We start from the raw sequence: 24150 nt of genomic DNA on the forward strand, positions 1-24150 counted from the left end.
GTCTGGGGACAGCTTGGGGAAAAACTAGTCTGATTCCCCAGTGTAAAAAAACCCAGGAGATTATCCTTTCTCACACTTAAATTAAAAAGGAAAAGGTTGAAACAAATTTTACGTTTTAAAATGTTGGTTATGAGGCATTTTGAATCCCCCTCTTACCCACTGGCAGAGGTGGCTGTGTAGGGAACTGGTCCTCTGTTATTACCCCTCTGCTCTTTCTGTGGTGTGACCAAACTATGTTTGATATGGCTCTTTAGCCCTGTGAAAATGAAAGAAATTGTATCTGATCAAGAACACTTAATAGGCATTAAATTAGATGTTAGACATATAAAAAAGGGACAGGACATGTATATCGACAGCTGTGGGAGGAAAAAGGATCAGCTTTCCTACCAATGGAGAGGAGATTCCCATCAGTCCAGTATTATCCATATGCTATACTGAAACCAGTGCTTGGAACACTGCAGGCCTTCCTACCCCACCTTGTTTTCCTTGGCCATTTTGTTGGCTAAATCTCTACTAACTTTTGGATAAAATCCTGAATTTTTTTTTTAAGTTGATGGAAGTTTGCATGTGCTTAGATGTTGAGTTTGCCCTTTCCTATTGCAAGTTTGGTTTTTTTTAACCATTTTTCTGGATTGTTACACTGCTGCAGGCTGGTATTCCTAATCGTGTATTTCTGTGCCCTGCAGACCTGTCACGGCTCAGGATTGGTAATGAATAGTGACATTTTGGAAACTTGCTACTTTATTTTTTTCTTTTAACTTCCCTCCTTTCTTCTTTTTATTTCTGCTTCTCCTTTATTCCTTGTTTCTCTGTGCCTGTTTAAATCAGATGCACATGTTGAGTGAGGTGAGAAGAGCTTGTGGACGGTAAAGAAAATGTTCAGTGAGTGGTACCACACATTACTCAGAGATTAGAGGTAACACAGCTGTTATTCTGGAGTCAATAACAGATATTCTGCACCCCCAACTCACAGATAATGAGAGAGGGATGGATTATTTTTAAGGACATTGCAGAACTTAATTTTCTTTCTCCCTTTCATAATACCGGGGATGAAATATCCATGCATCAGGAGGAACGTAGTTAATCTGTAATGAACTGCCAATATGCAAATGAAGTTGCTCTTTAGCAGTAATTGAAACCATCTCTGGATGTCTGACTGTTGGCTCAAAGGGTCCTGTGGTGCTGGGGCTGTGACAGCAGTGAGCTGTGTGTATATCCTGGCACTGAGCAGGGAGTCACAGCCCTGGGAAACCTCGGCCAGGAAGGAGGTGACCCACACTGGCACAGACATTGCTTTTTAAGGTCCTGAGCATCTTGTTCCATTTGAGAGAGAGAAAAAGTAAGAAGGTTGTCTTGATTTGAAACAAGCTTTTTTTTTGTTCTGCAAAAATCTGCCAGTGCTGTGGACTCCAGTAGATGGTTCTCAGGGGGGTGTTGAGCATTTTTGGAGCTTTGGAGAGAGGAGCTTCGAGACAGAGGAGCATCACAGCTGCCTGTGTAAGCAGGACATCATACCTTGGGGCTACCAAGGTGAAGTCCATAACAGAGTTTAATGTCCCTACAACAATTGTGTGGTATGGTGTCTCTCCAGGACCTGACAGCCAAGCCAAGCAGCAGAATTCCATCACAAAAAGACCATCTAGCTCCTGCTGTCTCCTCTGGGCAGTGCTGCATTCCCTGTTTCCTTGTGCCAGCTGCAACCCTTGCAGGGATGGTTTTCATCTGGGATAGCCCAGGTGAGCAGGGCTGGCAGAGGAACAGCCACCACAGCATCAGGGCAGGAGGAGGAAGGTGCTGCTGTGAGCTGCAGCTGGTTTGTCAGTGTTTGTCCTAGCTCAGTGCTGTTTACTGGGACCACTGCAAGGGATCAAGGCTATTGTGGACTTTAGTGATGGAAACCCTTATAAAACAGGAGTCTTTACACTGGTGTTTGTAGCTGGATGCCAGACTCAATCTGAGGATGGTTTGTAGTGTTTTCCAGCTGGTGATAATGCTGCAGCCTGCTCAGGGTGTGAGGGCACAGGGCTGGCTGGGGACACCAGGGATGCTCATGAATGGCAGGAGAATACAAAGTCAAGGAGCAAGTCAATGCCCCAGCAAAACCAGTCTGAGTTGTTATATTCTTTTCAGATGCCAAAGGAAGCTTTAAAGCAATCTCACTGTGCACCTCCCAATCCAGACCTGTTGGCAAAATGCATTGCCCTCCATCTTCTTCCACAAAACAGGGAACACCTTCTGCATGTAAGACAAGTTCTGGGTTAAAAGATGACAGCAGATAAATAGTTTTGCTACTGCTGGTGGTAATTTTCCAGTGAGTTACTCTGGAAATGCAGAGCAGGTGTTTTTAACCTGCCCTTGGAAAAGCAGCAGTGGATAGTTTAGGTTACAGAGTGCTGGAGATGTTCTTCCAGAGCAGTGCAGGCTTTGCATGGTGGGTGAGGTTTTCTTATAGGGATCTATGCACAGAGTGACCCAAGGCCATGTTCAGCCTTAGAGAACCAGAGTCACACAGCAACAGCTGAACAAAAACAGAAATCTCATGCAAGAGAAATGAGATATTTGGGAGGAAAAGTTAAACTATAGCCAAACTATAGAAATAGATCACAGGCAGTCTGAGGTCTACACTAGCTAGGAGGGAAAGCTTTGGTCCTGGTCCATGAGCACTTTGAAATCTGGGATGGCAGGGTTTGCCGACACAAACACAAACCACTTGTTGATGTTGGCAAAGGCTGGGTCCTTTGGATCCATGGGTTTCTCCAGCATGGATGCACAGTTTCCAAACTGAGCATGGAACAAGGAGATGCGGTAGCTGCAGACCCTTCTAGAAGAATAGGCAGACTTTAAACAGGGAAAAAGGAGAATGCCCCTTTCCTGAGCCAGCCCTGGGTGTGTGGGGAGGGGAGGGGATGGAGATGCTTCCTGACAGGGGCGTGCTGAGCTTCAGCCTCCAGCTGTAGCCAGACTCAGAAGGGAGAATGTGACTGCAAAGGGAAATGGATTAAACACTTTCCCTTCGACAGCTCTGCCTCCTGCTTTACTTGTTTGACTTCCTAGTGCTGTCCCAGAGTTACACTGGTCTCTGCTCAGGGCAGGCTGTGAAAGTGCAAATGGAGCCTCTTCTCCAAACCAGGCAGGGACCACTGGGGACCTGGGGGCCAACACTGGAGCTACCAGGATGGTGTTTTTCTCCCAAAGCTGCTGCCACTGTGAGCTGATGTCATGCTGTCTGTTGAGAGAGGGCAGCAGGGATAGTGTGTGGGATGGAGCATGTTCCCATTGCAGTGTGACTGAGCCTTTTGGCAGCTGTGCCCTGTGGGACCATCAGCAGTGGCTTGTGCAGGAGCTACCCCGGTCCTGCTTGCCAGGAATGATTTATTTTAAAAACAAGTAAATAAAAACTGCATCACTCATCTCTCACCTGCACAGGCTGCTGTAGGTCCCAAAGTTCAGGAGAGTTCAGTGACCCTTAGTCACCACCTTTCCAGCCTGAGCATTGGTCTGTGGTTTGTTGCACCGAGTTTGTCAGAGGGATCAGGCAACGTATTGCTCAGAATGTATTAGGACAATGATGTGTAAAAATGCTGCCTTGGAACAGTGAGTGTGAGCAAACAGTTTAGTGAGAAACACGAGACATCTCCTCTTGCCAGTTCACGGCACGTATCTCGGCTGGTCCTTGTGGTGTTGAGTGGGCTGAGTTGCCAACTGGCTCTCAATGGGCTGTGCAAGGGCTCCAGCTTTCCTTCTGGGCTCCTTTTGAGTACGTTGCAATCACACTCAGCAACTACGTACCTTTCTTTCAGGCTTCTTCCTTGCCTGGCTACTTCTCTAATTTTGCCTGGTTTTCCCTGTCGTTGTCTCTATTCTGTTGCTGTTGTGTAGAACTTCACCCAAGCCAGTTCAGCTCTCCCCATTTCTCAACCACTAAAAACATTACTTGAAAAGGCTGCTCTTTGTCCCCCAGCAGCCATTCCCTTTCTGCAGGGTTTTCTCTCCAGTTCCTGCTCCTCAAGCATTGCCTATTTCTGTTTAGATTTTGTTCTGCCCAGTTCCCACTGCTCCTCCCATCGCATGAGGTGCGAGGCTGTGCTTCTGCCTCCCTCACTCCTCACCTGCCATTCCTGGGCTTCCAAACATCACACACAGCAGGTAGGACAGGGAGGATTCTTCAGTCAGACTGCTGTCCTTGCTGTCTGGGAATCCTTTAAGCTTGTCATTCAAGGAGCACTGTTTATATATATATGATGATAATAATTATTTGTAAGGAAAAACATGCCATCCAGCTCTTTCTTCCTTTCCCCCCTTGGGCTCCAACCACCCCTTTTGAGTGGTAAACCTGTATAGACACACAGATTTAGCTGCTGTATGCAAAGCTGTTACCTTGTGTGTTCTGTGATGTGGCAGAGGAAAACAAACCTACCTGAGCAATGCTGCAGCTGTGGCATGACAACCTGTCAGGAGTGTTGGCCAGTGCTGTGGGTTAAATTAATGACAAATAGGCAGGAGTACATTTTGTGCATGTAGTGTCTGCTGATGACTCAATATTTTCATCTAAACATATTTACCTGAATATTCATAGTCACTTAAAAGGTGGCTGCATCTTCTGAGCTCAGCTAATCATTTAAATTCTATTAACTGCACCACTTTGCTCCAGCCCACAGCATTGCTGTTTGCAACCTATTTACTATGTACTCTTTCGCTTCCAAAAAAACAAACCAACAAACCCCCCCCCCCCCCCCCCCGAAACAAAACGAAACCCTGCTTGAGGCACCTGAGCTCACTGTAGTGGGAGAGGGGGTGACTGTAGGAGCAGCTGATCCACCCCGGTCCCCTCAGGGGACAAGGTCCCTTGTGATCAAAAGAAAACTGCTTCAAGTTGTGCTAGGGGAGGTCTAGGTTGGATATTAAGAAAAATTCCTTCATGGAAAGGTCTGTCCAGCCCTGGCAGAGGCTGCCCAGGGCAGTGGTGGATCACCATCCCTGGAGGAATTTGAAAGCTGTGTAAATGTGGCACTTGGGGCCATGGATTAGTGGTGGCCTTGGGAGTGTTGGGGAAATGGTTGAACTCAATGCTCTTAAAGGGCTTTTCCAACCCGAATTATTCCATAGTCCTTTGCAGAGACTCATGGTCCAGGGTGCCCATAGTGTGCTGCTAGGGGACTCGAGCCAAATCAGGTGATAGATGTGCATGGGTTGGTTTATGTCCTTTTAAAGAGATTCCATCCACCTTCCAGGTCAGTGGGAGGTATGGGGAGAACTGCTGGACAGGGAGGGGTTCTGAGGGGGCCAAACCATGGCAGTGCCAGCTGCAAAGCCAGAGGAAACAAACTGGGATTATTTTTAAAACTTGAGAGAACAGTCACTGCTGAGCATTTTCCTCAAGGGCAAAGAAAAATAATTGAGGGTGTGTTCAGGTGAAGGTATTTGTCACAGCCCAGCCTCTGAAAGAGCCTGTGGTCACGATCCCAGAGGCTGCAGCTCTTCCTGGGGTATTGGAATGGAAAACCCCCATTCAGCTGATCCAAATGCTACCTGGAAAACCCAGGGGAGATGCAGGGTTCTGCTGAGGCTGCAAACACACCTGACAAAGACCCAGCAGCCTGGGTGAGATGCCGCTTTCCCAGTGGAGACAACAAATCCCATTTGATGCCTGAAGGTCTCTGCAGGGGTTCCAGGGGGCAGGACTGCTTGACAGCAGGAGCTTGGCATAAAGCACTGAGGCCACAGAGCTGGTTACTGCATTTTCCCCTCTGGGAGGTTTTTACCAGGGAACAGATGGTGCTGAGATGCTGTTGAATCTCAATGTCACCTTAGCTAATCCTCTGTGAAGTTTTGAGGTTTCTCAGAAAGCCATGGCTGCCAGCTCAGCCCTGCTCTGGCAGAAGGACCTGGGATCAGAGAGCCAGGAGTCAGTGTGGGGGCTTTACAATAACAGACATCAGCCCTGAGGGCTGGTTGGAATGTTTTGAATTTGAAAGGGAATTGAAGTTCTTCAGAAAGCATGAGTTAAAGTTAGAAATGAAAAACAAACAAAAAGAAAAAAATAAAACCCCCAAACTGAGCCTTTTCTTTTGCTGGATTAAGGAACTTATAAGATGAGGAGGTTGCAGCCAGGTAGGGGTTGACCTTTTCTCACAGGTAACAAGTGATAGGACAAGGAGGAATGGCCTCAAGATGTGCTAAGGGAGGTTCAGGTTGGACATCAGGAGGAATTTCTTCACTGAAAGGGTGTCAGACATTGGAAGGGGCTGCCCAGGGAGGTGGTGGAGTCCCCATCCCTGGAGGTGTTCAAGGAATGACTGGACATGGCACTCAGTGCTCTGGTCTGGTTGACAAGGTGGGGATTGGTCACAGGTTGGACTCTATGATTTTGGAGGCCTTTTCCAACTTCAGTGATTCTGTGACAAAATGATCAGAGACCCCTTGCTAACGGGTGTGCTGGGGGTGATGCTGCCATCCCCAGAGGTGGGCAGCCAGCTGTGCACAGGGCTGGGGGCTCTGGGCTGGCACAGGTGAGGGTCTGGCACGGGCACAGCCGGTTGCTGGGAAAGGCTGACCTGATGCTCCGGCATCTGAGTGACTTCAGCGTTACACACACTGACTGTGAAACAGCTTCCATAAATTCCTGTGGATTGTGTACCCGCCTGCAGTTAATCAATTTTATGAAAGCAGCTAATTAGGAAACAGAGCGTTTGGTGCTGTGGGCGCAGGGCCGGGCCAGTGGCTGCCCAGGCCTTGGGCAGGGCACTGCTGAGAGCACTGGCAGAGTGGCCATGTCAGTGGGGGCTTAATTAAATAGCAAATGGGGTGTTTGGGGCTTTCCATCCCTGGCTGAGTGTTGTTGCCTGATGTTAAGCTTTTTCCATCAGCTGAGTGATGCTGAGGCCATCCAAGACCTCTGCAGAGAGCCTGTCCTGGAGAGCTTGGCCACCAGTGATGGATGAGTATGGCCACTGACCAGGGACTGAGGGTAGTGACAAAAAGTTGTGCTCCAGAGGCTAATGATGCTCTGATAAAGCTGGATCAGACACACTTGGAGTGTGCCACTCACTGCTGCTCTGTCCTGTTTGATGAAGTGCCTTTGACCCAGGATGTCACTTGTTCCTGTGTAGCCTTTACTTTCCCTGTGGTCAGTGCCAGGTAAGGGACGTGTTAATGTGGGATGTTGATTTGGAAATGTAAATGTGGTCAGTAAGGGAAGTCTTTAACAGGAAAAATAATAGCATGTTCTTAATGAATCATGGGAATGTTTAACGTGTTCAGCTGGAGTAGGTGAGCTGCTCTGTTAGAACACCTTTCTGTCCACTGACCAGCCATAGGAAGGCTTCAGGGTATTTTCTGGGGGAAAATAGAAGGGTACTAAATATTGCCTCTGTTTTGAGGACATAGCCTCATTGCAGTGGGCATTTACCACTACATTTGAGGAGTGTTTCAAAAGCTGGTGATTCCTGTGCCTGCCACCCCACAAAACTGAAGCCTACAGGTCAAGGAATGAACTGTACTAAGTTTCATTGAGGGTCACGAGCAAAGGTTTTCACTCTTTTCTGTGAAATGTTCACAAACGCTCAAATTCTACGAAGTTTTGAATTTTACAAAGTCTGTGTACCACTGTGCCTTACTGCTCAGGACCTGTGAGTGTGTTCCTGAGCAACCCGTGTGTGACTGCACAGTAAAGCCATTGTTAATGGGAAGGTTTCAGGTGCAACCCTTGTTCACTACTGTTTATCATTTATATTGTACAGCCCACTATTTTAGTGGTTGGGCTTTCTCTTGTAACAGCAGAATGGATATAATTGAAGGTGCTGTATGTGGGAAGAGGCAGGGGAAAAGGGGGAATAATTTGATCGGGGGGGAATAACTTAATCTCCAGGACATCCATTTGCATTAATCACTTGTGTACCGGGTATCAGATTCTTCCTGCCTAGACTGTCCTGCAGAGTCAGATTTCCTTGAATCAGGAACAGATCCTTCTGTATATGTGCTGAGACTTTCCTAGAATTTTTAAAACAAAACCTAGGAACTGTCAAACAGTGTTGGTGCTTTAAAACCACATTCCGTGCTTGAATAGGGGCTGATTTGCACTAGTGCTGCCTACTCCAATCATCCCAGCTTCAGGCCCTCTCAAACCTCAGTATTAGAGATAAGATTTTTGTATCTTCCATCTGTAGTTAAAAAGCTGTGAAAATCTTTGTGGTTTATGTCACTAAAGATACTTTAACTATTTGATTTTTACTTTTTTAATAGCTGAGGAGTTTATTTTTAAATCCTTGACTTTTCAATAGCTTCATCCCAGTAATTGCTGAGGAAAATCATGTTGTAGTCGATACAAAACTGCTTTTATAGCAGTGCAGAATTGGAACAAAGTGTTTGTGCCCTGTCTGCCTTTGTGGGGGTGCTGCTTATGGATCCCCATGACATGATGTTCACAGCACATTGTACAGCTGGTGGAGGAGCCTCTGGGAGGAGGAATTCAAGTAGCTCATCTACGTGGATGTTTCAGGTCTGTCTTTGCTTATTGGTTGGTACCAATGTCCTTGACAGCCCTGTCCCTGCTCTCTTTCTCTAAACTAGCTAGACTGAGCTCGCGCAATGCAGACAGAACCCAACACACTTCTGGAGATATTTCTGTTGTTATGGGAGGCAAAATCTTCTTTGATCCCAAATCCAAGTCATGTACACTGTGATCATCTCTTTCTGCCATGAAGCGAATGACTGTTCTGCTCCTCAGTTCTATCCAGCTGTCTGAAGTGGAGCTGCTCCTATTGAGTCACTTTTAGCACTGAGGATGCTTAAAGCCTCTCAGGTCTAACAAGATATGTTGTTAAACATAGAAACATTCACTAAATATCACATTGATGCAATGGCTGGGGTTCTCATCAGGGTAAGGGGGACATGTGCACCCTCTGGGGTAGTGATGGCTGTAGGTGAACTCAACAGGTGGAAGAAGCTTCACTCTGCACTAACATGAAATAATAACATCAAAGGAAAGCTTGATGGACTTGCATGTGTGAATTTATTGGCAGTAATTTGCATTTTTCCTCATTAAGGGCTGATTATTCTGATAATAAAGAATGAACTTTGCCTTGGAGCATCTCAAGGCTTAACAGTCCTTAATTAAACATCATAATTGCCTTTGAAGCAGGTAAATGTTATTGCATATCACAGGTGGGCAGACTGGAGCTGAGGAGCAAATGAAGCTTGTCGTGTTCAAGAGCAAAGCTTTACTGAAAATGAATATTTTAAGATCTGTATGTTGTCATCAGAGTATAGACCTTAAACAAGGGGACTTAATTTTCCAACTTTCTTGTGTTATTTGTGATTTCTCACTGGAAAGGGGGAATATTATACAGTTCGTCTGCTTGATCTCAGCATTTGTCTCAATCTTCACATTTTATGTGAAATTTGCACGAGAATAAATGTCCTTATGGCAAAACCAACAGAAGTCCTTAAATGTGTGACTGAAACTAATTGTGCACCAGTGGGAAGTACAGCAGGGAGTACCTCAGGCAATCTGGCCTTCTGGAGGACCACAGCTTGACACAGGCAGTGCTGGGTGCCCAAGAAAGAAGATCTCTCTCAGTTCCTCTGTACAAGTGTCTGTTTCCAAGAGGTGGGTTCCACCTGCTGTGGGGAAATTCTTGCCTTGGAAGGAAGAGACAAGACCTAAGGAAAATGATACTGAATCTTTACCACTGGTATAGCCATTAAGTGTGATAAAATCTCATTTATAGTTGGGGATAGAAGAATTGCAAGGGCTTTGAGCGAAGATTTAACCCTTGAGTGAAGATTTAATCCTTACAGCAATACAGGTGTGCACTTCTTACCCCTGCAGAGGAGCACAGCCTTTACCACAGGCATGAATTTGGCATCCCCTCTCTGGTGCTGTTCCAACAATGGCATTGGATTTAAACATTTGGTGTTCTGGTCAGCTAAAAGGAAATGCTACAACAGGCTACTGACGCTGGATTTTGTTCTGCTGTTGTAATTAACCTGTATCACCAGAGGAAAGAAAACAAAGAAAAATGAGCCTTTGTGGAAGGGCAGGAGGCTTCTGCTGGGGCCATTGGGAACAGAGGGATGCTCCTAGAATTAATGTTCAAGAAAGAGTCACTGTATCTTTCTAAGGTGCAAAACTCTCTTGTAGTTAGAAATCCTGGAAAATAAAGTTACTTGTGTTGTCCATGCTGCAGGAAGGCTGGATTAAGCCCTCTGGACTCTGGAGCCAAAGTAGATTTACCCACTGGTGGCATTTTTTCTGTCCTATTACCTGGCAAAAGCTGGTGCAAGCTGAGGTGAGGGTTCGATCAGCACCCAAGGCAGCCTGAGACATGTTGCTGTGCTACAAATGCACTCAGCTTTATTCCATGAGGAGGCTGAGAGGTGTTAATGTACCTGATATGGATAATTTTAAATACTAAACTGGAGATGGGCTTCAAAAAGTGTTAGCCAGGAGTCATTTCCTCCTGCCTCATTAAGGCAAATAAATCTGCTCAGCTGCTGAAAGGGTGTTCTGTGGTTGGAGCAATTCCCTCTGCTCATGTGTCCTGACTCCCAGCCTCTGGATCCCTTCTGGAACATCCCCAGGGTCTTGTCTGGAGGGGCAGCAGGCAGCTGTTCATGCCCCTGGGCTGCGGAAGGTGTGATTGCAGATGTGGGACCTACTTCTCCTCCCACCCACCTGGCCCAGCCCTGTTGTACCTCCACTGCTCTCTGATTTATACCAGTTTTAGCAAGACAAGGATTGCCTCCCTCTGCCCGTGTGCATCAATTACCTTCCAGGGTCACTGATAACAGATTCTGAATAATAAACCGAGCCAATTAATTAGAGTGCTGGTGCTCCCCTGCGCTGCGGAAAGGTCACAGCCATATTTACCTCTTTCTACTATTAGAGTGGGCAGGGAAAATCAGCTTCACGGTGCATCCATGTGTTTATTTATCAATGACTTGGAGGCGTGTGTGTGCTGAGCCGTTAAACCACAGCGATGGGTATCTGGGTGACTGTTGTTGCTGTGGTTATTTGCAAACATGTCACGGCAGCATCATTTGGGAGCTGGGGTTTCATATATGGGGTGGTTTCTTTTTCTTAAAAATCTGTCTTGCAAAGCAGTGACGCTGGCACAGAGCAAACACATCCTGGTGCTGCTTAGGTCCTCGAACCTGCTTGAGCACAGCTCCTGTTTGGAGCAGCCCTGCACAAACTAGGGGTGGGGAGGGGTGGGGGTGTCATGGGATCATAGAATCCCAGACTGGTTTGGGTTGGAAGGGACCTTAAAGCTCATCTTGTCTCACCCTACCTGGGCAGGGACACCTTCCATTAGACCAGGTTGCTCCAAGCCCCATCCAACCTGGTCTTGAACACTTCCAGGGATGGGGCAATCACCACTGCCAAAGTTTGTGTATTGTGTCAGCAGCCTGTGGCTAGAGACATATACAGTAAACATTTCTGATGGAAAGTGTGGTGGTTAAAAGGTTCAGATAGACAAATATTTTCCTTCCATGCACACTGAGCAGTTGTGATGAGCTCATGTGTTAAGCTATGATTGTTCTGGAGAGGCCCCTGCCTTTATTTCCATGTGATACTGTGCAACCTATTCCCCAATTCTGTTCTGAATTAGCTTTAACATTTGGTAAGGTCTTCAACTGCAAATACCTAATTTCTTATTCAATATTGAGAATTCCAAATGACATAAATGATCTGTTTACATGCATCAGTCAGACCATCTGGTTCCATAGGAGAATTCAACAAAGAATATATTAATTGTCATGCATGTTTATTCATCATTCTTAATTCATAATTCTTATAAATAATTAAATCAGAGGCTCTTTTGCAAATAAATGAGCCAAATGATTATTTTGGAGCTCCAGTTTCCATACCTAAAAGAAAACAAAATTAATAGCTCATGTAAATATCTAAGAAAAGGAAAACATTCAATTGTGTGAATACATAAAGAGCTATAATTTTCTGCAACTAGCTCAATTTCTTTCATCTTGCATTTAAAACCGTAATTACTATCACCAGCAGAACATGGAGAAGACAGCAGAAAGAGAAAACAATGTATAAAAAGAAAGCATGAAGGTAAATTATGTGAAAGTACCAAGAAAAGACAATTTGTCTGTGTTACTCTTCCCAGTTTCTATCGTTATTTCCCTTCAGTCGGCAGTGCTAGTGTTACATCCAGGTATTATAACCCTGTGCTGGGCATAATGTTCAAAGAATGAGCACAAATGTCCTTTGCTAAAGTCTCTGGAAGATTAGAAATAGAGGGATGATCGTAGTCTTTGGGGGAAATTTAGAGGTACATCTAAATAGCGTCCCTACAGCCATTGCAACCTGATTTTTTTTTTTTTTCTCCCAACCACTCCAAGCTTTATTTCTGGAAATCAAGAGTCCTTGGGCACATAGTGCTTTCACTGTGAGTGACTTCAAGCTGGAAAATGTGATTCATTGGAGCTAAAATGTAATTTCCAGAATAGTCATCTCTCTCAGCTTATCTTCTGGGGAAAAAAAGACATTTCAGCGTGTCAGCAGGTGAAAGGGTTTGAGACCTGCTGCACCTTATGGATAGTGTTTTATTACTTTCACATTTCTTATTTTAACTTCATTGTCTGACACAGCCATTACCTTTTCAAGGATAGAGTTTTTGAAAGTATTGGGAGTCTTGCACCCAGAGTATAGTGAAACTCCTGTAATGTAAGACATAAATGTACCTAATGCATCTCTGGCTTTCCTGCTGAGCCTTGGAAATGACATGACCGTGTTCATTATAGCCTAATGGTTTGGCTCAAGTTCTGCTGCCAGGTTGCTGTAATTTTAAAAAATTGGTGTCTTTATTCCCACAGCAAAGAAAGGTACAAAATCAGTAAGGATTTATGGGTGTGCCCCTCTGCTTTAATAATCCAAATTAGCACAGCTCCATAGTGCCAGAGATTGTTCCTGCCTGATAATTTTGGGAGGGGTCTGTGTGGGCACATTGGAGTTGGAAATTTTGAAGTCCCATTAAACATTAGACCAGTCTAATCTAACAGGACTGACAGATGTCAGGTCCAAGTCAGAACTCAAAGCCAGGCACTGGAAACTAAACTGCCTTTCCTGAAATCTTGGTTCGTGACATCCATCCTTCCCTTCCTCCCTCCTGCTGATATTTCATCTCTTCATTCCAAGAGTGAAAAACAGGCTTTCTGTCACCCAAAGCTGACAGTTTAACAGCTTCCTGTTATGATGCCTAAAACCTGTATGTGATGTACTTTGGTTGCAGGGTTTCCTTTCACTGCAGTCATGTTGAGCAGTGCCAATGGGATGTGATGGACACTGCATTCCTGCCCTGCATTGCCTAAGAGAGAAACTCATACTTGATAATATCTGGTAGAGGCTGTGTGAGCCACAGGTTGCTGTTACCAGGTACATAAACAGGAATCGTTATGAGCAAATCACAAACCATGAGGGCTGGCTGAGCCCTTGGCAGCAGGAGGGGAGGTTCTTTCTTTTGGATACAGATGAGGTGACAATTGTAATGTGAATTGTTCTTCCATGTGATTTCTTCTTCTATGACTTCTCTGGCTGTTGGTGTGATACTGGAGCAGTGTGTGGATGGCCCTAAAATAGAAAAAAAGAATTCCAGGTGTTCTGAATCTGTAACCTTTCAGGCTCAGTTTTGGTTGCAGAAGGAAAACATTTGTAGAACAGACAGAAGTGAAGGACTGACCTGCTTATCTGTGCTTTTTGCTTTTGTTGAAAATCATGACATCCCAGACTGATTTGGGTTGGAAGGGACCTTAAAGCTCATCCACTTCCATGCCCTGCTATTGACAGGGACACCTTCCACTATCCCAGGTTGCTCCAAGCCCTGTCTAACCTGGCCTTGGAAGCTTCTAGGAATGGGGCAGCTACAGCTTCTCTGGGCAGCCTGTGCCAGTGCCTCACCACCCTCACAGTGAAATACTCTTCCATCCTCTCCACTGCTTACTCTGGGAGCAGAGCAGGCAGCACTCACTGCTGTTCTCACACAGTGGCTGATGAGAGAAAGTCAGGAAAACTTGTTCTGGAGCACTGTCAGGTGAATGGGTTTGGCGAAGGCATCTCATGTTTCTTCTTGCAGCCAAGAGAAACTGTTCCAGTGTTTCAGGCATTAAGGTTAGAGAAAACCTGGAACAGGTTTTATAGGAAGATTTATGCAGCTTCCGAAGACAAGCGTGCACATGCTCCTAATTATCGCTCACCCGTGAGGGAGCTGAAGTCTGACTCGGCTCCGGAGTGACAGGGATAAACTACTGTGCAACTGCGTCTCCCTTTCTAATGAACTCACAGCCTCGTTTGTGAGTGGAACGAGGAATCAATGCAATCAGACCACAAGAAGTAGATATTCTGTATAGATCAGAGCGCAAGGTATTGCATCTAAACCTTATCCCGCATTCTGTCACCATTTATCCAGGTAATGGAAAATATTGATTCCAAATACTGTTGCCAAAAAGGGAGACCGTGTTTCAAAACTTGCTTCCTCTTGGAATTTCATCTCCCTTGTTAAAAACTTTTTGAGGTTGCCTGAAAAACTACTCTGATGTTAATATTTTCTAAACTGGGTAACAAAGAAGCGTCCAAAATGTCTCTAATAAAATATTCTCATACTTTATATCCTAAAAAATAGAAGAACTATTATTTAATGTTTTTGTGATTTGGGCATCTTTGTGATGCTTCTTTTGTCATCATGTGTGGGGAAACATGCTTATGGACTCCCCAGGTGACCAGAACTTTTCCCAAAAGCTTGACATGGAAGTGATAATAGTTTTAATAAGAACTAATATAAATATATTGTTCAACAGAATTTAAATGTGTATTGGTTTAGAGGTGTGAGTGTCTTCTTCGTCTGGGCAAATGTTCTCACTGGTATATAAAATATACTGTGAAAAGCATGAAGTAGTGCTTATGTAACCTGAAACCCCTGAAACATGAGATTATTTATACAACTGTCTGCTGGTGAAGTTGTGGTAACAGTCACAGTTTAATAGAAAGTCAGTAGGAGAGGAGAAAGAAAACATTAGTCTGTAGCAATTACAGTAACTCTGGTGCTGAGGAATTTATCTTAAGGCATTTTAATGAGCGTAATATCATAGAATATTCTGGGCTGGAAGGGAACTTCAAGATCATCCAGTTACAACCCCATGCTGTGGGCTGCGGTAACCTTCCACTAGACCAGGTTGCTCCAAGCTTTGTCCAGCCTGGCCTTGAACACTTCCAGGGATGGGGCAGCCACAGCTTCTCTGGCAACCTGTGCCAGGGCCTCACCACCCTCACAGCCAAAAATTTCTTTCCAATATCTAATCTAAACCTGCCCCCTCTGTCCATTTAAAATGATAAATTCTTGCATAGGTGAGGGAAAAGCTGTAGGTCTGAAAGGAGAAGTAGTGTCAGGTGAGAACACTTTCTCAGTGTAATTGGACAAAAACTCACAAATGCGTGGCTAGAATTATTCCAGTGTCTCACACAGATGTCCATTAGCATCCCCTGCTGGACTGGCTCTGGGCTGCTCCCAGCATCCTTATCCCTTGGGTTTTGGCCTTTTGGGTCTAACATGTTTTAATTTCTTGCTGCTGACTTGATGCCTTGGGTCAGGGCTGCCCAGCTCCTTTTGTCAGGGTGTGGGCTCTGCTGCAGCACGGAACATGCTGGAGCTGAGGGGCTGAGTGTGCTCACGGGGTGACAACATTAGGGTAAGGTCTGTTCTGGACATGTCCCAGTGTGGCTGCTGAGCCAGGCAGAGCTCACACCCAACTCACAGATGTTATTCTGGCTGCAACGTGAAAGGAGATTATCTGGTGTCCCTCTTGCAGACCCAGTCTTATCGTCTGCCTGGTGGGTTTTGCTAAATTGACTTGTTCTCCAGCATTGAGCAGACTGGCATGAAAGAGCAAGTGCAACTTTGTGATTCTCAGTGTCACAGTCCAAGCTGAAAGTATGCTTCAGATCACTGTTGAGCTGCAGACAGAGCAGAGCTTTTCCCCCTCTCTCTTCTTTTTCTTTTTAATTTTTTTTCCCTGTACCATTCCCAGAGAGGGAGCTTGTCCCCACATCCCACCCTGTGTGGGTTCTCCATGCACTTCCTGGCTGGGAGAGTTTGATCCTTGAAAGTGGCTCCTGCCGGATCATAAATTAAGGTGTGACCCAACCACTCCTGGCCTTTCTGTGTGTTCCCAGGGACCAGGACTGGTCTCGTGGCAGGAAAATCCCTGAGCCAGAGCTCACATGGCATTTGGGCCCGGGGGCTGTCCCTGCTGTCTGATAGCCATCGGTGACCGGTGATGTCTCAATGCCAAGCATCCTCCTCCTCTTCCTCCTCCTCCTCTCACGCCAGCTCAGGCAGACGGGGCAGAGACTGCGGTCTAACTACTGAGCACTTTGGTTCCTGTGTTATCATCTGCTGCAGGCAGGGTGACTCATTCCAGGATTATGTAGGCATTTTATTCACTGTGTTATTACTGGAAAGTTCTTTCTGCAGAGGCTTGGAATATAAAACTGAAAATCTTCTGATTGTAAACTGTCTCAGATAACACACAGCCTGTTGTCAAAATAGGGCCTGTCTGTGCAACACTAATTCCACAACTGCAGAAGCCAGAGTAAGTGTTGAACTTGTTCCTTCTCCCATGTAAGTGTTCTTGGTACTGCCAAAATTGAGATTCCCATCACAAAACAGTCAGTAGTCTTCCTTCTCCTCGCATTTAATTCTTTTCTAGTTGAAAAACAAAGTCTCTTTAATGCGCTACTGCTGGGAGGCTTCAAGATTATGACAATCTGAGAATTTCAAAGATGTGGGTGGTTATAAACTCACCCTTGAAATGTGCCATAAAGCAGCAAAAGGAGCCAGAATTCACATTATTTCCTTGCTTTACCTCCCAGGAGCTGTCATCTAAGGGGCATGTGGCTGTTGAATCAAAATTAAGCTGGAGAGAGTTCAGCAGTACTGTGGGGTTCTTTTTGTGGCTTTTACCGTCATTTATCTCTTCTACTCAGGTGCCTGTATTGGATTTCTGAGTTTTCCATCATTATATGCCTGTACCCTCCTCTATAGTGATCCAGCTCAAAATAGGATGTTTTTCCTTTAAGAAGGATTTCCCTGAAGAGCAGGTTTCTCTCTCAGGATTTCTAGTCTGTAGTTTTAAAGTCTAGAGTGTTTTCCTTCTCCCTTTGAGCTCCTGGCAATTCGAGGAGCTTTAAAACACAAATATTTATGGACGAGTCAGTGTTTGGATTAGGGAATGAAGCGTCTGGATGAGCTGTGTTGCTTATCTTGTTCAGAGAAAGACTCTGAGGAGCCCCGAGTGTGCTCCTTAGATCACAGCTTTGATTCCACAGAACAGGCTTGATTAAAGAGCAGCCCACAGAAAGAAGAGTCTCATTTTTCAGGAAGAATTCCTGCATGGAAGGGGTTGTCAGGCATTGGAAGGGGCTGACCAGGGAGGTGGTGGAGTCACAATCCCTGGAGGTGTTCAAGGAATGATTGGATGTAGCACTCAGTGCTCTGGTCTGGGTGATGAGGTGGTGATGGGTCACAGGTTGGACCCGATGGCCCTGGAGGTCTTTTCCAACTTCAGTGATTCTGTGAATCTGTGATTTTACATCTTTCTGCAAAGATACAGGATTTGGCACCATTTCTCAGCTCCTTGGCAACATGGCTCTGCCTGGGAAAAAAAGGTTATTAATATATATATGTGTGTGTGTGTGTATATATATATATATATACATTCTTATAGAATAATGATGATTATAGGAGCACCTGGATGCCAGGAGCTGTGCTGGACTCAGCAGGTGATAGCAGACCCGGGGCAGATCAAGGCACTGGGAAGGGAAATGATTCTTGGCCCCATATCCCATCAAAATCCAGCAAAAAGGCATCTGTGCTTTAAGAAGTGATTTATATTTGTTCCTTGGGTAAACAGTGAACCCAACCAGGCTCTGCCAGTCCAGCACCTTTCAGGCACAGTTAAATTAACTTTTAGAAAAATAACAAAAATAATGACCTGACTAATGAATGCCTGAGGAATTCTATAAAAGGCCTTGTGACACCTGCATTAATACCAAATTAGTTCATTATGATTAATGTTATTAAAATAAATGTCATGGGGATGAATAACAGCTCGGCCATTATTTTAAAGTGTTGCCACTGGATCTATAAAAGCTCACGAGTCAACCCTGAGGAAGGAATTCTGCACGTTTATTTCTAAAACCTGTGGAGAATTCAAAGTTCTCTGCAAAAAATAGCCCCAAAAATAACATGGGAAGATGTGTGTGTTCTCTGAAAGACAGAGCATGCCCTGGCTCAGGAAGGCCTGGTTTTCTTATGGCTGAGAAGTGGGATGAGAAGCTGTCTGACCCGGATATTTCTTGATGCTTGAGGATGATTCCAAAATTGTTTGGGTTTTTATCAGGCTAGATTTTTTTTTTATTGACATTTTTAAAGGAGGATTTAACTTCTTGACTTTCCTACCACAGCACAGTAGCCTTACAAACGTGACAAACTTGTCCTTACAAAAGAGAAAAGGCTGAGTGAAAATATTTGCCGTAGTGACATGTAAAATCCAACTCTATTCAGTGGGTTTTGCCTGTGCAAATGTTTTTAGTAACTTGTGAAGCCTTAGGAGAGATGTTCTTTAGAATCTTGAAGTCTCAGTTGGAACAAAATATTTAGCACAAATATGTTTCCCTACTTTTCAGTTACTCCTTAATGAATCATCTTTGTTAACTGACTAGGAGATGTCCTGTTTCATTCAAGGTCTGCTGCTAATTTTTCCTTTTTGACTTAGTATAATATATCTAATATATTTAAATTCATTTCTGGTTGTGTAATCCTATCAAAAAAAAAAAAAAAAGAACTTTGCTGCCACAGATAGTGTGGTGGTGTGTTGCCAGCAGGATAAAGAAAATGAAAAGCTGCTGGTCACGATGTCGTGAGGGGATGATGACAAGCAATGTACTGGCACCGAGCCAGGAGAGAGGGGCCATAACGTGTCCAATAAAACCCATATAAACATGAATAAAGAGATCAGTATCTGATTCCATGTATTGCCAAAACAGCACAGTAAAGTTTCAGAGGTCTGTCTTACTGGGGAGTTAAAACCACCAGGGGTGTAAGAAATGTAATAAGGGGGAAAATTTATGTAACATATATAATTATTTTTAAAGCAATGCATTTGCCCGGTCACAAAACTATTTTAACTGTGGTGACGTAAGGTCCAATTAGCGGAATGACATTGGGAGAAGAGGGATAAATCTGCAGAGTGTACATTTTATTGCTGCTGCTGTAATTGCGCTGCAGCGACAGAGTCGCGCGCGTTAACCCCGACACAGCTGGTGTTTGCTAAATAAACCCAGCGAGGCAGGAGAGGGCTGTGCTGTGCCATGCCAGGCTGTGCCGTGCCAGGTGCCTGTGCTCTGGGGATGGTGACAGAGCTGGGTGACATTGCTGAGCTGACCAACTCAGTGAGGACAGAGCTGACTGCACATAAACACAGAAGATGCTCCCCATGCCGAGTGATAAGGTGATGGAAGGGTAGGTGGAATTTGGTGTAAATAAATGTAAAGCCAATGGAAAAGGGGAGGGGAAAGCAGCCTGGCTTGCAGGAAGTGCAGTGTTGGGATTTAGGCTGACTTGTCCCACTGATGGATCAGAGCTCCAAGGTGAACGTGGGGGTGGTGCTGCGTTGACAGTTGGACTTGATGATCTTAAAGGTCTTTTCCAGCCTTAATGATTCTGTGATTCTATCTCAGAGCTACAGGAGATCATCTTACAAAAATGCAAACTCAGTGCTAAGGATGCCCACAAAGCCTGCAGAGGATTGGGAGTAGGAAAATTAGGAAAGGATGGGGATGGAGCCCAATATGGTTTTAAAATCAAAACACGCACTATGCACTTTGTTGTTGCTAGGACCTCAAACCTCCTTCTGAGGAGGTGTTTAATTTATTTTCTTTTTAATTTAAAGCTTTGATAGGAATGAATCATTCAGTTCCATTTACCAGAAGACCTTTGCTCCTGGGCTTTGTTTCTGTGGATGTTTGCAGCTCTTAGCAATGCTGAGGGTGGATGCTGTTACTGCAGTGTTAGGGGCAAGATACTGGTAAGGGAGACTGAGAAAACCGATTAATTTAAGGTTTATAAACCACAGAAAGAAGTCCCACAGACTGATGAGAATGATAGTGTGTGTACCAGCAGAATGAGAACAAGAGGCTTAAGAAATTAGGTTTGAGATGGAATGATATGCTGCAGATGGGTGCAGCAGAGCTGGTGGTTGCCAGAACTGAGTTGCAATTTTTTTTCTCGTGATTTCTTGACTGTGCGGAAATACTAAACATAACTAAAGGATGTGGAAACCCCCCTTATCTTCCTGTTCTAAATGTCTTTATGCTTCACCAGGGAGGGTTTATGTCTGTACAGATGTAGACAGCTGTGTGCATGCCATGCCCCCAGCTTGCCACTGGGAACCAGGGGGAGAGAAAGGATAAGGAACAAATATTCACGTTTCTGGTATATTGCCAAAACTAGAGGTTGATAATTTAATTTGCTGCCTAACAGCTTGATAGTCTGCAAAAACATCCCCCTTTTTTCCAAACCTTAGAGCCACGGGTGCTGGGAAAGCCCAGGAAACAAATAGGCTCCCTGCAGTTCCTAAATGTGATGGTTGGCATTCAAACCCAGGTCAAATATCTCATTTCTCAGCTTCAGCATTGTAATATCTCCAGTTATTTCTGATTTATGCAGCTGTCATAAACACTTTCATCCATGGAAACCTACAGAAGTCACACTAAGGCCTTTGAGTAAAGCCAGAGATATTTCTTCAAGCTGGAGGTTTTTGATGGAACACCAGATCCCTTTATGTGCCTCTTCTGGAAGTATTTTGTCATCTCACACCAAAACTACCACCATAATGTTGCCACCTGTGCACATCTCCTAGTTGGAGCCAGTTGGGTTATTTTTGGGGATGTCATGGCATTGCCCCCCCCCCCCGGTGTCACCTGCCTGTTGGTGCCACACGTGCCTGATGGCCGGTCCCTAAGCAACAGATGTCACAGAGTTCACGTGGAAATGGCTCTTTTCACAGCAAATGGAGCAGCATGAGAGCTGCAGCTTCAAACAGCAGCGTGAGGCAGTGCAGGGAACCTGTGGGGCTGTGCCTGGGACTGAGCTCTGTCCCTGCACCCTCTGCTTGAATCAGAGCTTTGGATCAGCAAACAAAGTTTTCTCAGGCACAGGCTCTTTTTTGCCTTAACCCAGGATATAAAATCTGTTGCTGCTTTTGTGCATTCAGTGCTGCCTGCCTGCCCTTACATGGGTTTTTTTTACAATTTCTGGTCACGCAAAGAGCTGCATCATTTACAGGCAGGATTCGCAGGAATGCGGCTCTGCCGCTGCAGAGCAGCTGGAGGACACCCTTAAATAAAACAGGAATCTTCCTCACAAGCTGTTTCATGTTACCGTGACGGCTTGTAGATAGAGATAAATCCTTTCTGACCTATGTGACCTGGCTGGCAAGCAATGACAGGTTCCTGCTGAGCCTGGACCCAGGTTCTTTTAATATTTTTGAAACTTCTGGAGCATCCCTCCCTCCTTGTGCACATGACTAAGTACAAAGAGAATTTAATCTCCTTCTCTCACAACCCTGATCTCTTGGGTCTGACTTTCATAGGCTGTTCATGGAGCATCCCTGCAAAAAGCAGAGTTCTCTGCACATCAAAACTGCTCCCGAATTCACCCCAAAACGCATCATCCAAACCTGACTGAGGCTGGGAAGTCTCTGTAGCTGTGACATACCATGACACAGATTCCTGGCTGTGCATACAAGAGTGGGATTTCTCTTTAGGAGGGGTGTGAGTGTTTAACAGAGTCATTCTGTACTGCAACTTCCAGGTGTTGTTAACAGAGAAATGGTATTTTCAATAGTTCAGTGGAACGACCTAGACAAACCCTGTCCCAAGCCTGTTATTAGACAGCTCTGGGTTGTCTGTGAGCACCAAGACCACCTCAAATTCCTTCAGTCCCAGCCCCATGTCAAACCAGAGGGGGATGCTTAAAGACTGCACTGAGAATAACACCCGAGGAAGTTTTTGGTTGCCCCAGTCCCAAAGTGGCCTCCTCATTCCTTACTGTTTGCTTTAATGCTGTGCTTGTAGGAAACAAAGGTCATTTTGTCTGCAGCCTGTTCTGTGAGGCCTGTGCAGAACTTAGAGCAGAATCCCTGGGATCTCTTATTTGCTTAGAAGTATCTTAAGATGATTTTTCTTAAGAGGTAGTTTTGTGATTTCCTCCCCCCCCCACCCTTTTCAGGGCCCCCAAACTGTATGTGCCTGACCTCATATTCCTGTTGCTGAACATTTAATGGATGCACAAAGACATTTTACCCTGGACAGAACGAGACGTTAACACATCTGTTGCTTAACATTTTCCAAAATGTGTTAAACTATGGAGGCAGCTCTGCGTAAGTTCAGCTCTTAGTTCTGCTACTGAAAGGAAACAATAATGAAGAAATTGTTGCACTCTGGATGGAGAACAAGGCATGGGATGTTCTGGTGCAGGAGTTAGGAATTAAAGGTGATCAAAACAAACTTTGAAATTAAGATATTCAGCAGAAATAAGGCAAAACCAGGGTGAAATAGGCTCCCACTCCAACAGCATGTGCAGTTTTTTAGACTGATTTGAATAAATTGAGTTGAACAGGCTCTTCTGGACTCAGTAATTCAACACAGGCTGCTGCTGGTGCTTGGTAAAAATCCTGCTCAGAGCTTGGTAGGATAAGAAGGCATGGAAGGGTGTGGAATAAATCACTCTGTATTTTGGATACATATAAGCGAAAAGAGCTGGATGGAGAGTAGCTTGGCTGGGAGAACATGGGTTAAGGAGCCCATGCTTATTCCACTGCTCCTCTCTGTGCCAGAGCCAATTCGTGGGCAGGAGCCACTCCAGCTTCCCCCTTTGCAGATAGTTGGGAATACAGAGACCAGGATGGTGCTTGTCCAGTGCTGGAGGCTCAGAGTGCTTTGAGCCCTGGGCATCTTCTCCAGCCTTCCTTCCCAAAACGTTTATGCTCCAAGAGAACACAATAACTTTGCTCATGCCTGATTTTTACCCAACTGCAGTCAAGGATGGATGTCGAGTGTTTTTGTGCTTGCAAATACTTTCACACACCTCTCCCTTTAGGCTTGCAGGGCTCTTAATGGAGCGTAATAATGGAAGTTCAAGCTTTTCTGGGAAGTTTTTGTGGACCTGCTGCCAGCCCTGCTGAGGTGTTGGCAGTGTGTGAGCTCAGTGATGCTGTGATGACATTTCACAGAAACTGCCCCAACAGGCTGTGGCAAAACACAGCTCCTCACACGCTGTGTCAGTGCTGTTCTCCCCCTCGGTACAATGGCTGAGCAACAGGGGAGGGTTAGGTTGGATATCAGGAAAAGGTTCTTCCCCCAGAGGGTGGCTGGGCACTGAACAGGCTCCCCAGGGCGGTGGTCACAGCCCCAAGGCTAACAGAGCTCAAGGAGCATTTGGACAGTACTCTCAGGTGGGATTGTTGGAGTGTCCTGTACGTGCAGGGTCAGGAATTGGACTTGATGATCCCTGTGCGTCCCTTCCAGCTCAGGATATTCTGTGATTCCATGAACCCCAGGTGCCCAGGCTGTGCTCGGTGACAGATGAGGAGCCGCTGTGACATCGCTGCAGCTGCCACAGCCTGTGCTGTGGTTTGGCTGCTCATGGGCTGTCTAGACAAGCCTTCGAGAGAGCCATGTTCTTCTGGTTCCCATTTGATTACGAGACAGGCTTTTTCATCTTTAATGTAAACATGCCTGAATAAAATAACTCTGCTATGGCATTTCTTGTACAAAGCCCCTTTTCTGGAAGGAGTGATTTGATTCATACGTTTCCATTCCCCACCACGGATATAATTTCATCTTTCCCATTTGGGCATTAGGTTTCCTGAAAAAAAAGGGTGAGGTGAAAATGCTGAGCCCCAAAGAAAGTGCTTGTATTTAGCGAAGAGCTGCAGCTGTGCAAATACAAGGCTTTGCCTGGAACAAGTGAACTGAAATCCACCTGGTTTCATCGCTTCCACTTAACACATCCAGCCCCAGGCTCTCCCTGCCTGGCAGGAGCGAGGTTGGTGCCTGTGCTGGGGCACAACGGA

General features: G+C 45.3%; 1 long non-coding RNA gene across 1 annotated transcript; it reads left to right on the forward strand.

The window, feature by feature from the left end:
- Positions 1-17517: 17517 nt before the first annotated feature.
- On the forward strand, positions 17518-23774 carry LOC108501233. Its single transcript, XR_001876153.1, has 3 exons — positions 17518-17680; positions 18701-18758; positions 23603-23774. It is a non-coding gene; the product is annotated as an uncharacterized LOC108501233 (long non-coding RNA).
- Positions 23775-24150: the final 376 nt, after the last annotated feature.

Source organism: Lepidothrix coronata, unplaced genomic scaffold (assembly GCF_001604755.1).
Source record: "Lepidothrix coronata isolate B3197 unplaced genomic scaffold, Lepidothrix_coronata-1.0 Scaffold100, whole genome shotgun sequence".
NCBI lineage: Eukaryota > Metazoa > Chordata > Aves > Passeriformes > Pipridae > Lepidothrix > Lepidothrix coronata.